At 50.2% G+C, this 13,552-nt stretch overlaps 1 protein-coding gene across 4 annotated transcripts in view; it reads right to left on the reverse strand.

The window, feature by feature from the left end:
- Positions 1 to 13,552, reverse strand: part of SMAD3 (SMAD family member 3) — a 119,993-nt gene that overhangs the window by 89,383 nt on the left and 17,058 nt on the right. Inside the window, exon 1 of one of the 4 annotated variants that reach the window (XM_042941642.1) lies at positions 11,262 to 11,504. The exons of the other annotated variants lie outside the window; for them this stretch is intronic. The gene's annotated coding sequence lies outside the window, so the exon portion shown is untranslated. Of the gene's footprint in view, positions 1 to 11,261; positions 11,505 to 13,552 lie in introns of those variants that run through there. 4 annotated transcript variants of the gene reach the window in all.

Here is a 13,552-nt window from a genome sequence, read left to right on the forward strand (position 1 = left end):
GCCAGCCAGAGTGGGTTACAGAATATGTGGGGCCCAGGGCAAAATAAAAATGTGGAGCCCCTTGGACAAAAAGCAAGGAAAAGATACCAATAATGGTATCAAAATGGAAAACTTTTTCTTTTCCTTCCAGAGCCTCTCTCTTGGCTTGTTAGGGCATTTTTCAAATTTGCTATTTAATATCCTTCTAAAAAAAAGTTAAAGTTTAAATTATTAACATGAGTTTTACCACTCATGTTTATGCTATGCAATGCAGTTTTAAATACAAACATAAGAAAGAGCATTTTAACTAAGGTGTGAAATCACTGAACTTACACAATCTGTATTTCATGGCTTGGACACACAGATACACTGTGACTTTACCAGAACAATGGCAACACTGCATAAAACTAACTCAACTGTTTTTACTTCTTGATATGTACACATCCTACCAACACTCTACCTTCTGCTTACCGATGAGTAAGGAAGGGCTGAAAGGAATGGCCACTGTGGGCTGGTGGCCTTAGCTTTCTTTTTCTTTCTAGGTCATCATTTTCAGTGTGAGTGGTTGGCTGATATGGGGAAGTAACACAAGTAAGAAGGTGGAAGATAGGATTTCTTGGTCGTTGATGTTTCTTAGGATGACAAGGCCTTCTCTCTGTATCTAAACAAGTTCTGGTTCAAAGGGAAAACATCGGGCCTGTCAGGGCAGAAAGCAACAATGGGGGCGACTGGGTGGCTCAGTTGGTTAAGCGTCCAACTCGGTTTTGGCTCAGGTCATCATCTCACAGCTCATGGGTTCAAGCATCACATCAGGCTCTGTGCTGACAGTGTAGAGCCTGCTTGGGATTCTCTTTCTCTCTGCCCCTCCCCTGCTTGTGCTTGCTCTCAAAAAATAATCTTGAAAAGAAAAAAAGAGAAAAGAAACAACGTGCCTGCATCGCTCTTCTACTCAAGCTCATGCTCCACCATCTCACTGGACTTCACTTACAAGACCCTAGCTCAGAGAAAAACAAGAATTTAAGATGCTGACAACAGATACTGAACCAAGCACAGGGCCCTCCTGAGCGTGGGACTGTGTGTGACTGCACACTCAGTGTGCCCATGAAGCTGGCCCTGATGCCAGCCACACCTGTGTCAAGGACAGGCTCAAGACACTCCCACAGCTCTTGGCGGGCTGCTTGGTCTAAAGCCAAATTAGCTCAAGTCCCCACATCCAGAGGCCCTGTGTTGGTTCCGGGCTTCAATGCCGAAAGATAAAAGTGGTCTGGGTTAAAATGTTCATCTACCTCAGTACCTGATGAGCTGAGAAACTTCACGGGCAGCTTTTCACCTTTCTGGGGCTGCCACACTGTGTGGCAGTTCCTTTGTCAACATGGCACAGCACGCTGGGTGAGCAACCAGCCACGTTTTTATCCGGTCAACACCAAAGGAAGGAAAGAAGAGACCATTTACCAGCTCTTAGCAAGGTGACAAATGCTGAGCTAAGCTTTGTACCTGCATTAACTCAAGCTCCTAACAACCCTGAGAGACAGGTATCATTATCACCCTTTTACTGCTGGAAAAACTGAGACTCAAAGAAGAGAGGGGACTTGCCTAAGACCTGTCATCCACTCGGCTCAGGCTAACCTTTCTGGACCTGTCACCACCCCACTGAGGTTCCTTGTGATATTGTGATTTATAATATATATTTGGTCTTTGTCCACCATTCCTGGCACAGAGCTCCTGAAATCCTTGTAATTTCCTAGAGGAGAGCCATAAGGGCATCTTTTGTTATAATTTCTGAAACAGTTCCAGAGCAGTGAAGGTGACAGGAGTATCTTTTGTTACTCATAATGAGCCCCTTTCAACCACAACTGGGTTTCTGTAAGTGAGGGGACTTAAGTTCCTAAGGAGGGACACCTGGGTACCAGGGAAACCAACCATGTGATTAGAAGGTTGGAACTTTCAGCCACAGCTCCCCACCTCCACCCCCACCTCTGGGAACAGGAGAAGGGCTGAAGATGGAGTTCAATCACTGATGGCCAATGACTTAATCCATCGTGCCTAAATAATGACGTCAACACAACATCCCGAACGGATGGGGTTCAGCGAGCACTGACAAAACACGCAGGCTCAGAGCCCCCTCCCACATATCTTGCCCTGGGCATCTCTTCCATCTGGCTGTTCCTGACTTGTATCCTTTTATAAACCAGTAAGATGTTTTCCTGAGTTTTCTGAGTCACTCTGGCAAATTAATTGAACCCCTGATCAATAGCCCATAGATTGTAATAGGACTCAGACGGGCATCTGAATGGCGGGGTGGGGGTGGGGGCACTCTTTTGGGACTGAGCTGTTCACCGGCAGCACCTGATGCTATCCCCCAGGTAGACAGTGTCTGGATAGAATTAAACTGCAGGGAAGACATTCAGCCGGTTCCCAATGAATCTGAGGATTGCTCAGTGTGGGGAAATTGCGTGTGCGGGCACACATGGGAACCAGAAGCATCACGAGTGAAGTATGCTGTGAGAGTCGAAGGGACACACAGAAGAGTTTTTGAAACACCGTCCCCCAGCCCCCCCGCCCCCAACGCAGCCCTGTCAGCTACCCAGAGGTTCACAGAAGTGGCTTAAAACTCAAGTGCATTTAAGTCCAGGAAAGGAAAGAAAAAAAGAAAACAACTCTGATTCCAACAAGCTCTGGTATATCAAGTCAGCAGCCGCCTGCCAAGGGTTTAAATAAAGAATTAACACAAAGGCTTCTTCGAGACACCTGTTCGGCGTATGTGGCCACATCCTTACCTACGTTAGCACAGGCCCCATGTGCCTTCCCTAAGTGCCTGTAAAGCAGATCTCAGGTAATTATGATTCTCAGAACGTCCCTGGCTACATTAGAAATAACGTATACTTATTGAGTTAAAAAGCTCAGGTCCGGCCTCCACCACAGTTATTTACAGTCATTAAGACCTGCCCCAGCAGGCCCAGAGTTCCATGTTATCACGCCCCACCCTGCCCTGCCGCAGCCTTCTCCGCAGGGTAGCAATTTTGAGCAGGGCTTGAACAATAAGATTGTTTTGTGCTGAGTCTACCTTAGAGGGCAGCCAGGTAAATGCCCTCTGTCCTGCCCTGGGAGGGGGGAGGGGTAGCCGCCGGGTGGGATGATGGCACCTGCTCACCCCGCAAATGCAGGCTGAATGGGAGCAACCTAGGCTCTCCTCCCAGGGGCTTCACTTCCCATCTCGAGGTCACTTCCAGTTTTGCAGTCCACACCGTAGGTGAACATTTGTTGCCTGGAGGGTGGCACATCTTCTGACCTGCCCAGGGCTCAGGCTGACTTTGCTGGGCCCTTCATAGCGAGAACCACCCCCCACCCCCATGCCAGCCACTCTGTCCTCCTGCCCGCCTGGAGGGCCTCCCACAGAATGAGCAGGAAAGGGTTTGGAAACGTGCTGGCCACGCCCAGCTCTTGGAAGCACACTGGTGTCACGCAAAGAGCCCTGGACCGGAAACCACATGATCTGGGCTCAAATTTCTTGCCTTTTTAAACCTCAGGTAAATCATTTGAGGCCTCTGAGCCTTAGCTTCCTTCGCCATTAAATGAGGAAGGCACTGGGGCGCCTGGTGGCTCAGTCGGTTAAGCGGCCGACTTCGGCTCAGGTCATGATCTCACAGTCCGTGAGTTCGAGCCCCGCGTCGGGCTCTGTGCTGACAGCTCGGAGCCTGGAGCCTGTTTCAGTCTGTGTCTCCTTCTCTCTCTGCCCCTCCCCCGTTCATGCTCTGTCTCTCCCTGTCTCAAAAATAAATAAAATGTTAAAAAAAAAAAATTAAAAAAAAAAAAAAATGAGGAAGGCACCAAAACCCGCCTGTGGGATCCTGGCTGGTCCCCCTGCAGGTCCAAGAGGCTTCTCTTGGGTGCTACCAGAGGCAGGAAGCTCCAACTGGCTTGTCTATTCCACCCACACACACACAGTACTTGTGGACCCAATGGATCACCATACATCAGCAGGAGCTCTCACCCTGTTCCTCTTTCCCTTCTTAGCAGTAGCAATTCCATGGATGGCTTTGAGGCAGAGTGGGCCTCTGTCTGACCCCTCACGGGTCCACTCACATCCTTCTGCTTAAGCTATCTGAGTTTGGTTACTTCTCATGAGACTCCCTACTTGGTAGGGTTAGGGGAGGAGTACAAGAGAAAGATATGAGGAAGACCCCGGGTCTCATGCCTGCCTACAGGTCACTACAGGGCGATGGGGTGCCCAGACGCCTGCTCTCACTGACAAACTCAGATTTAGCACTTCCGGCATCAGGACTAGAAGGGGAGGAGACCCTGGAGGCTCTCCATGCATAGGGCCCGCTAAGGTTCAAGGCGGACTTCATGTCCATTGGCCCACCTGGTCTACACCATGGTCATCCAGAGAGGCAAGGTAGAGGTTTTACAGATAAGAAAGGTTAAGTGATCTGCCCAGGAACACACAGCCAGCACAGAAAGCCAGGGGTCCTGGTCTGTGGTCTTCCCAATCCACCCAGTGGCTAGACAAGAGGGACAAGAAGTGGTAAGCACAGGGTCAGGTTAGAACACATAGGGGCGCCTGGGTGGCTCAGTCGGTTAAGCGGCCGACTTCGGCTCAGGTCATGATCTCACGGTCCGTGAGTTCGAGCCCCGCGTCGGGCTCTGTGCTGACAGCTCGGAGCCTGGAGCCTGCTTTCGATTCTGTGTCTCCCTCTCTCTCTGCCCCTCCCCCACTCATGCTCTGTCTCTCTCTGTCTCAGAAATAAATAAATGTCAAAAAAAAAAAAAAAAAAAAAAAAAAAAAGAACACATAAAAATGGGGTGGGGGAGGGAAGCTTGACTCCAAACATGCAAGTCTCAGTCTAAGATGCCTACGGACTTAAAGCTTGCTCATCAGCTTCCTAAGGGTTTATCACGGACTTTCAGACCACACACCTCAAGTACTAGTACCAGGGCCAATTTTCTATGGTGCAGAAGCTGGAGGCTATTGCCACACTTCCTCCTGCAAAGCTCCAGAAGACCCAACCTATAGGGAACATCATGCCCGTTATTTCATTTAATTCTCACACCACTACTATGGTTTGATATTTTTAGCTGTTGAACAAAAGAGGAAAGAGCCACAAGGAGGTTAAGGGCAAGGGTGAGGCTTGACCCCAGAAGTACACAGCTCTGGAGTCTTGTGCCTTTTCTGCTACACCACATTGCTCTGGATAAAGAGATCCAACCACCAGCACCCTCAGCATCCTGTCCCCACTTTCAACGAGGTGTGGTACCACCTGTGACAGCGGTTCTCAAGCTAATAATGGGCATCAGCATCCCCCTGAGGGTTTTTAAAGCACAGATTTCTGGGCCCACCCACAGAGTTTCTGATTCAGGAGGTCTGGGGTGGGGCCCGAGATCGCATTTCTAGCAAGCTGCCTGGTGATGCAGATACTGGTCGGGGCCCACAGTTTGAGAACTGCTGATCTATCATGATTTTAAACACTCACTCAACAGCCGGGGAATGGGTAGGCTAACAATGGTACATCCACTTGAGTTAACATGCATAGTCATGAAGACCATGTGAAAACATGGGAAAAGGCTTCTGACCGTATTAAATTAGAAGAGGCAGCTTGTACCCAGGGCTGGTCTGGATCCTGTCCGCCCTTTGATCCATTTCTCATCCTCTGGTATTCTGCTCCGTATCCTCCAGGGTTGACCCCTGAAGTTCCAGGCCCCACATCAGGGGCACTGGTTAGGGTCTGGACAACAGCAGGAACTCGGGAGACTGGAGGACGGGAGGAGGGGAGAGGCCAGGACATTTCTCCCCTCTCCCCCCATCTGGGGCAGGCACTTCCAGAGGCGGCTGCATCTGCTCTAGGTAAGCCACCAGTGACCCTGACCCTGGGCTTTGAGAACACTACCTTCTCCCTTTGTCCCTCCAGCCTACAGGTGGCAGTGGCTTCCTGCCACTAGGCTCTGGGTCATCTCCCCTTCCCATGTTTGGCTTCTCAGCTCCTTTCTCGCCTATGTAACCAAGGCCCCATATTAAATTCCCTGTGGTAAATACTGGATGGAATTCTGCTTTCCTGGTTTGACGGACTGATACATTCTGATGACAGCCACCTACAAACACTTCTACAAATGGACAATTCTAGAAAATATGAAAAAATGAAGAATATGAAAGGGTTTTCCCCCCCAAAATATTAGCAGAGTGTTGGTCATTTATTATTAATATATAAAGCTGGTACCAAGCATATAATTTAAGAGAAAACCAGGTGAGTCTTAAGGAGGAAAAAGTGGGGAGCTATGCATCCATGACAAACAAATCTAAGGAAACTGATCCCTGTACTTTCACGTATAAAAACACCTTAATTTAGGGGCGCCTGGGTGGCTCAGTCAGTTGAGCATCCGACTTCGGCTCAGGTCATGATCTCACGGTCTGTGAGTTCGAGCCCCGCATCGGGCTCTGTGCTGATGGCTCGGAGCCTGGAGCCTGCTTCCGATTCTGTCTCCCTCTCTCTCTCTGCCCCTTCTCTGCTCATGCTCTCGGTCTCAAAAATAAATAAAAAACATGAAGAAAAAAAAATTAAAAAAAAAAAAAACACCTTAATTTGGAGAAACCACAGCCACAGCCATGATGAAACCAGCAGTTCCTCCCTGAAAGTGCTGGTGTTTATCTGGAGGTAAATAATTGACTCGCTGGTTGAAGAGGTCACATACCGTAGCACCACGACACTGATCACCAGCCTCTGTGCCAAGACAGGTCCCTGGGTAACACCTCAAAACACATTCAGTCCTTGTCACCGTGGGGGCAGCTCCCATCCCAGGTCAGGCTCTGGCCTGGAACCCACTGGGAAATCCCTTCAGAGGAGACGGGGGCCCCTACGGAGACCAATAGGGGAACAGGACTAATAAAGGAGGAGGTTCAAAACAGTAAGGGGATGCTGCTCAGCCACATCCACCTAGAAGCATGGCAGCAATGTGTGTGTGCACCTGGGGTACTTGGGAGGTGATGGGGGATCTGATTTTTACACCACGTGGGGGTTGTTTTGCTCCCAAGAGGGAGAGGAAAATCAAAAGCAATAGACCCCATGAAACCAGATGGCAACAATACAAGAAACCATGCTGGATTCCTGCACTGGAACGAACAGTCTCCCTCACTGAGCCCAAGACTGAACACTGCAGCAGAAACTCAAACGCTCAAGTGGGGAAAGAGGGTCTTGGCCTTGGATGAAGCACAGTTTCTTGGTCTGTTTATAATATTTTAGCCTAACAACACTGCACAAAATGGACCAGAGGCTTACCAGTATAATGAGCTACTTCCAACCCCAAGCCAAAGAGGATTTAAAGCCCTAGAGAACTGGGGTGGGGAATGCAGTAGAGAGGAGCATCGAGGGCTTTAAAGAAACCTAAGTCTACTCCAAAGCCCTGAGCGGAGCATCTCAGTCTCAACCGTGCTTCCCATCCTGCACACGTGGAAAACTGGGATTCGGTGGACAATGGTTCACATCAGACAAGTATAAGAAAGTGCCCCCATCTCTCACCCATGCTCCTCTCCCCCAAGAAGGTGACCTCAGAGGCCTCGCACGTTCTTTCACGGGTGTTAACAGACTGTACCTCAGAAGACAACTAACTTACTCAGGGAGATGGCTACTCATCAGGGTCTAAACTATTAAGGAAAACTACCCCCCAGATTCATGCAAAACACAAGGGAGCAAACAAACAAAACACCCGGGTCTGGGATCACGAAATCTGGTCCTAGCTGTGGCTTTGTCACTAATGGACTCTGATCCTGGGCCAGTCATCACACCATTCAGGGCCTCAGTTTCCCCATCTGTCAATGAGGACCTGTCAAGTCACTTCTGACCAGGGGAATAACTGCCATATGACCCATAGTATGGCAGAGATGAAGTTTTTGGGTTTTTTTTTTTTTTAATATTTGTTTATTGAGAGAGAGAAAGAGAAAGAGAAAGAGAGAGAGAGAGAGAGAATGAATATCCCAAACAGGCCCTATGCTGTCAGCACAAAGCCTGATGCGGGGCTCCATCTCACGAACCGGAAGATCATGACCTGAAATCAAGAGTCAGACGCTTAACCGACTGAGCCACCCAGATGCCCCAGGTACGCAAGCTTCTGAAGGACATATAGAGTATCCCCAAGTTGAGGTTCGAGGTGTTGAAGTGACTGTCCTAAAAACCCACAGCTACGAAGTAAGAAGAGTTGGGATTTTCAACCCATCTGTCAGACTCCAGAGCCCGTGATCTTCCTGCCACCCCAGGAGAGGTGCCATGATTCAAACTGCCATATTCCTGGACATGCCTTGTCAAAGTTCACCTCCTGGAACAGGAATGCCCTGCCCTGGGCAGGGTGAACCCCGATTCCACCTGCGTCCACGCAGCCTGTCACCACTCCTTCAGGGGCCCTTCACTTGACCTGGGTGTGCCTCTTCCTCACACGCGGGTCTAGGCTCCCACGCAGGGCAGGGCATATGCCGGCAGGCCCTCTCAGAGAAGATAACTCTCAGGAACCAGAACCCTGCACGGCTTCTGAGGCATGAAAAGCAAAACCCAGGGCCTCCAATCTCTAGTTACATACCACCCACTCGACTCTCGCTTCCCCCTCCATGGCATTCAGCCGGTGCCAACCACTTACCACACCAGGCCGCTTGCTGGCTGGTGCCCCGGGCCGAGTCACTTAGCACCTCCGGGTCTCCATTTGCTCATCTACACCAGCATTGACTTTCTAGGACTGTCACGGAGGTGAAATGAAATCATGTGCGTGAACATGCCTCGCACACTGTAACGTAGTGTACATAGGACAGGTCGTGGTGGTGGTTTCCCCTTCCTAGGGGCAGCAGCTGGAAAAGAATCCATTATCCTGTGCGGGACCTACTGAGAACACATACATGTGCCTTTATCGTTGAGGCGACAGAGTGCAAAGAGCTACTCTGCCAAAGACGAGAGGAATAGCCTCAGTCCCTGCTCGTCCACTAACCAAGAAATTGTCCCTGGTCACCTACAAAATAGGGATAAGGCCACCTGCCCTGTCTCCACCCCAGGCTGCTTCCAGAAGGAACAATGGGAAGTTGCCCGGCAAGCTATAAAAGTATGCTGTCAGCCCACCATAAGGTTGACAATGAGGAATGTCACAGGCAGAAGAAAACTTGGCTAGTTTTCCTGCTATTCAAAACCACCAAGAAGCTCCGAGGGAAAAAGAAAATGGCAAAAGGATTATTTATTGAGGTGGGGAGGGGCAAGCAATGATCATCCAGAAGAGAGCTGAGAGGAGGGGAGGAGGCAAGGTCAGATTGATGGGGCAGCTCTCATCCCTCCAGGATCTTCTAGTGGCCTGGCTTCTTCACAACTGCAACCCAGGGGGAGCCTGGGTGGCTTGGCCAGCTAAGCGTCTGACTTCAGCTCACGATCTCAAGGTTCATGAGCTGGAGCCCCACATCGGGGTCTGTGCTGGCAGCTCAGAGACTGGAGCCTGCTTCAGATTCTGGTCTCCCTCTCTCTTGGCCCCTCCCCCACTTACACTCTGTCAAAAATAAAACATTAAAAAAAAAAAAAAAAAACTACAGGCGAAAGCAGCCACCTCCCCCACAGCCAAGAAAAAAAAAAAAGCCCACCTTGCACAATTGTTGGGTGCACTCACACCCAGCACTGCTCGCTTTAGGTCAAATGCTTTATTTGGGGTCTCCTGGGAACTGTGCAGGTCAGGTGCTGAGGGTCCCCAGGGAAGGGCCCTCCCTTCTCGGTTCCCTGGGCTCTCTTCATCCAGAGCAAGGTGGCACTGACAAAGGCCTGAGGTCAGCCCTGGCCACGCCACCTGCTCACAGGTGCAGAATGTCACAGAAGCTGCTCCCTCCGTTGGGGTGGGGGGGGGGGGGGGGGAACTTCTGAAATGGTCTTCCCAGCAGCACCGAACAGAAAGTGGTATGAAAAGGCAGCAAAATACCACCATGTCTCCTCGGCCGCTTCTGCTACCACACAGCCGTGGCCAGCTCTGCTGTTTTTTTTTTTTGGGGGGGGGGGGTTCTCCTCTGCTTCTCCTGCCCCCCTTCCTCTCTTCCCCGTGCTTCCTCAGCCGACAACAACGCTGCACCCCACCGAATCTCCCGGGAGAGGCGGTTTCCACTCCGCAGCCGCTGAACCTCGTGTGTGTCCAGCCAAGGGTTAGTTCCAGGCTTGGGGCTCTGCAAGCTTCTCATTTCCAGAGCAGAGGCATCCCCATGGGCAAATGGGGGAACAGAGGGGAAAAAACCAAAAAACAAAGAACAAAAAACAACCAACCCCAGCCCAGAAGTACACACAGAGGATTCTTCCTGCAATAAAGGTGGTAATGGGGGAATAAATGCATAAATGTATATCCCCACCCCCTCCCAGGCTCAAGGTTTCTATTTTTATTCCAGATGAGCTCGAGTAATCACATCTGAGCTGCCAGTCAGCTGGTAAGAGTGACTCTAAGAACTCTGACCTAAACCATGGCTTCCAAAGGGCCTGGCCCGTTCTGCCTGTTTCAGGCTGCCCTCACGGCCAAACAATTTCAAAGCACAGAGACCATAAACACAAAATTAAAAGGTGAAGTAACGAGGGAGGGAGATGTTTACTGGAAACTTAAATTCTGCTGCCCAGAAAATATAGGTCTTTTTTTAAACACACACACAAACACACACATATATAATGCCTCCGCCACCCACCTTAAGAAATATGTACTTTGCTCTATATATAACTTTCTTATCTGCCCCCGATTACACTCAGCTCGTGACCGTGAAAGCCTGGAATAATTACCCACAGAGAAATAACAGCCTTGGCCACGGCCAGGGCTTAACAAAGCCAGTCCTGCGTTTACTGACAATCACACAATTCGCTCCCAGGACAAACTTGAGTTTCCTGATGCACAAATAATCATTCCCATCCACACCCGAAATGCAGCCACCACTGAGAGGGTGCCAGGGGGCTGCTGGAACCAAGAACAATCCTATTACACGGTTATTTCTGGGCCCAGCAGAAAAGACTTTCCAACTGAAACTATGCCAAAAATTCAGGTGGGTACGTGGAAACTAAGGGAAAACGTACTCCTGAATGCAATGTCGATGAGGGCAAGAACATAGAGTCATTCCTGCTAGCAATGGGGTGCCCACCAAGGCTGCCCCCCACCCCCCCCACACCCCCCGCAAACCATCGACACCATGTTGGAAGGAGGACATCGCCCAATAGTGGGGTATCTCCCTTTCACTAGCTCAGACCCACATTCTTTGATGCATCCGTCCCACCCCACCCTCCATTGCCTCTCCCTCGGCACCCCCAGGTACTCACCACGTGCCCACAGCAGAGAAGGCCTTCACTACCACACCCCATGCTTATGTATCAAGCCCCCAGTGAGAGTGTATGCTCTTTGGAGACAGGGGCCGTATTTCCCATTTCTCTGGATGTCTTGCTCAGCTCCGTAAGTATTTGTTGACTGATGCCTTCCTCACTCATCTCAAAAACACCACCCTACATCTGGCATGTGTGTCTACACCTGCATCCCAAACCTTGTCATTGTAAAAGCTCCCAGAACAGCACCCCCCCCCCCCCGCCGCCCCCTTGGTCTGTGAAACTCTTTGGAGTTGATCAGAACTGACAAGTTCTCCTTTCTCCTGCAGCTTATTTTACACCAACTGAAGCGTTCAGCCTCGCCTTCCTTTAACCACCACCTGAAAGAGATTCGAATCAGCTGTCCTTCCCCATTCTGGCCTTTTCATTAAAAAAGAACCCGGACAACTGTGCCCCATCAGATTTCATAGCTGTAGGGATGGATTCCCTGCAGGAAACCACCACCAGCTGGGCACAAACAGGGGGAGGTTTTAAACGCTACAGCTGAGGAAGCAGCAGACGCTTTCGACCACGGGCAGGGCCACGTTCACCAAAGCACAGGAAGGGCATAGATGCTTCCACGGCCCCTGCAGTCCGCCAAGGCATTGGAAGGATCTGACATAAAGGTACGCCAGCGTTGGCTGAGGCTTCTGACTCGGTTTCTCAAAAAATAAATAAAAATTAAAAAAAGGTGTGGGTGTGGGTAATGGCCTGTTTAGTCCATTCCTGCTCCACACCTACCCGGCTCCACCCCCCACTTAGTACTCGGAGTTTCCTGAGCAGAAATAACCAACTACAGATGGTTCCGCTGCTTGAGAGATGGGGAGAAACCACTGACCCAGAGATAGGAGAGACCTGGAGCTCTAAACCTCAGGGCAGGGGGCAGCTGCGATCGCCAAACCAACGTGCTTTTAGAATCTAGAACTTCTCTGTCTGAGCGCCCGCACTCTTTATTTATTTTTAAGCAGCCACTGTCACTCCCCGCCCCCACCCCACCCCAGAACACATGCCAGTTGCCCCTGAACCATAGCTTTACGTAAGATCCAGGGCTTCATTCTCCATCCTGGCTAAATGGCGCAATTGCCAGGAGAGCTTTAAAATGCAGATTCCCAGGCCCCACCTGCAGACAGGCTGAATTCATCGGTCTGAGGTGGGGTCCGGACACCAGAATTTTTCTCAAGAGCCAAGATTGAGAACCTTCCATGGCGAGCCTGACAACCAGATGTGAATCGTTATGAAGCAGGAGTCCCAGCCACCACAGCTCACCTTGCACCTCAAAGCGCTTTCCGTTCTGTTTTCTGGGGGCCCCAACCCCTAGCCCCCACGGTGATTGTACAGTGATCCCGACACTATCTGAATGAGTAACAGAGCCAGTCATTTCTTTGAATGCAAGCTCAAGAACTAGAATTTTTACAGTGGAAGAAACTTTAAAATCCTGGTAAGCCAACGCCTTTGGTCTGTAAAGGAGGAAACCAGGGGCCCGGGGTAGTAAAGTGACTCACCCAAAGTCACAAAGCTGGTTCACCAGGCTAGGACTCAGGCCTTCTGCCTCTCGTTCCCTCTCCTACAGCACGTCAAAAGAATGGTCGTTGCCAACTTATGGTATGCTTTCAGACGCCATTCTCCAATTAATCTCTGGAAGGCTCCAAGCCTCAGTGGCCTTAAAACAGCTTAAAGACAAAATGATGCTTCTCTTTACAGCTTCCTGAGTGTGCCGGTCAAACTGTAATCCTCAAAGAATATGCTTGCTGGCTGAGGTTCATGGAAAAAGCCATTAGCAAAGAGAATCTACCCCAGTTTTGAAAGGGCACTCTGTTGAGCTATAGGCCTGAGAGACCGAAAGCCAGGGGCAGATTCTGGTTTCTTGTGGACAAGAGAGAGTTGATTGTCGGTTTAAAATCTCTAACCAACCTGTGAACACGTTTCCTTTCCTTCCTGTATTTTTATGGCACCAGGACTGGAATGCAGCCGGTGCCTTAGAAGCTCAGGAAGCGTGTGCTTCGGGCTAAATAAGAATTCCTCTTTGCCTGCAGATTGATTTCCCCTGGCGGGGGAACAAGGGCTAGATTCTCATCAGGTGGGCCTCATTCCACCACAAGCCTGGAAGCTTCAGGAAGGCAGAAGGATGTATGGCTGTCCAAACCAACAATGCATTCACAACTCCTGAGCCATGATGTCTGGTCCACCACCAAGTAAAGATGCTCAGTAAATATCTGGGGGGGGGGGGGGGGGCGTTAAACAACACCACCTAT

The sequence above is a fragment of the Panthera leo genome, chromosome B3, assembly GCF_018350215.1.
Source record: "Panthera leo isolate Ple1 chromosome B3, P.leo_Ple1_pat1.1, whole genome shotgun sequence".
NCBI classification, from domain to species: domain Eukaryota; kingdom Metazoa; phylum Chordata; class Mammalia; order Carnivora; family Felidae; genus Panthera; species Panthera leo.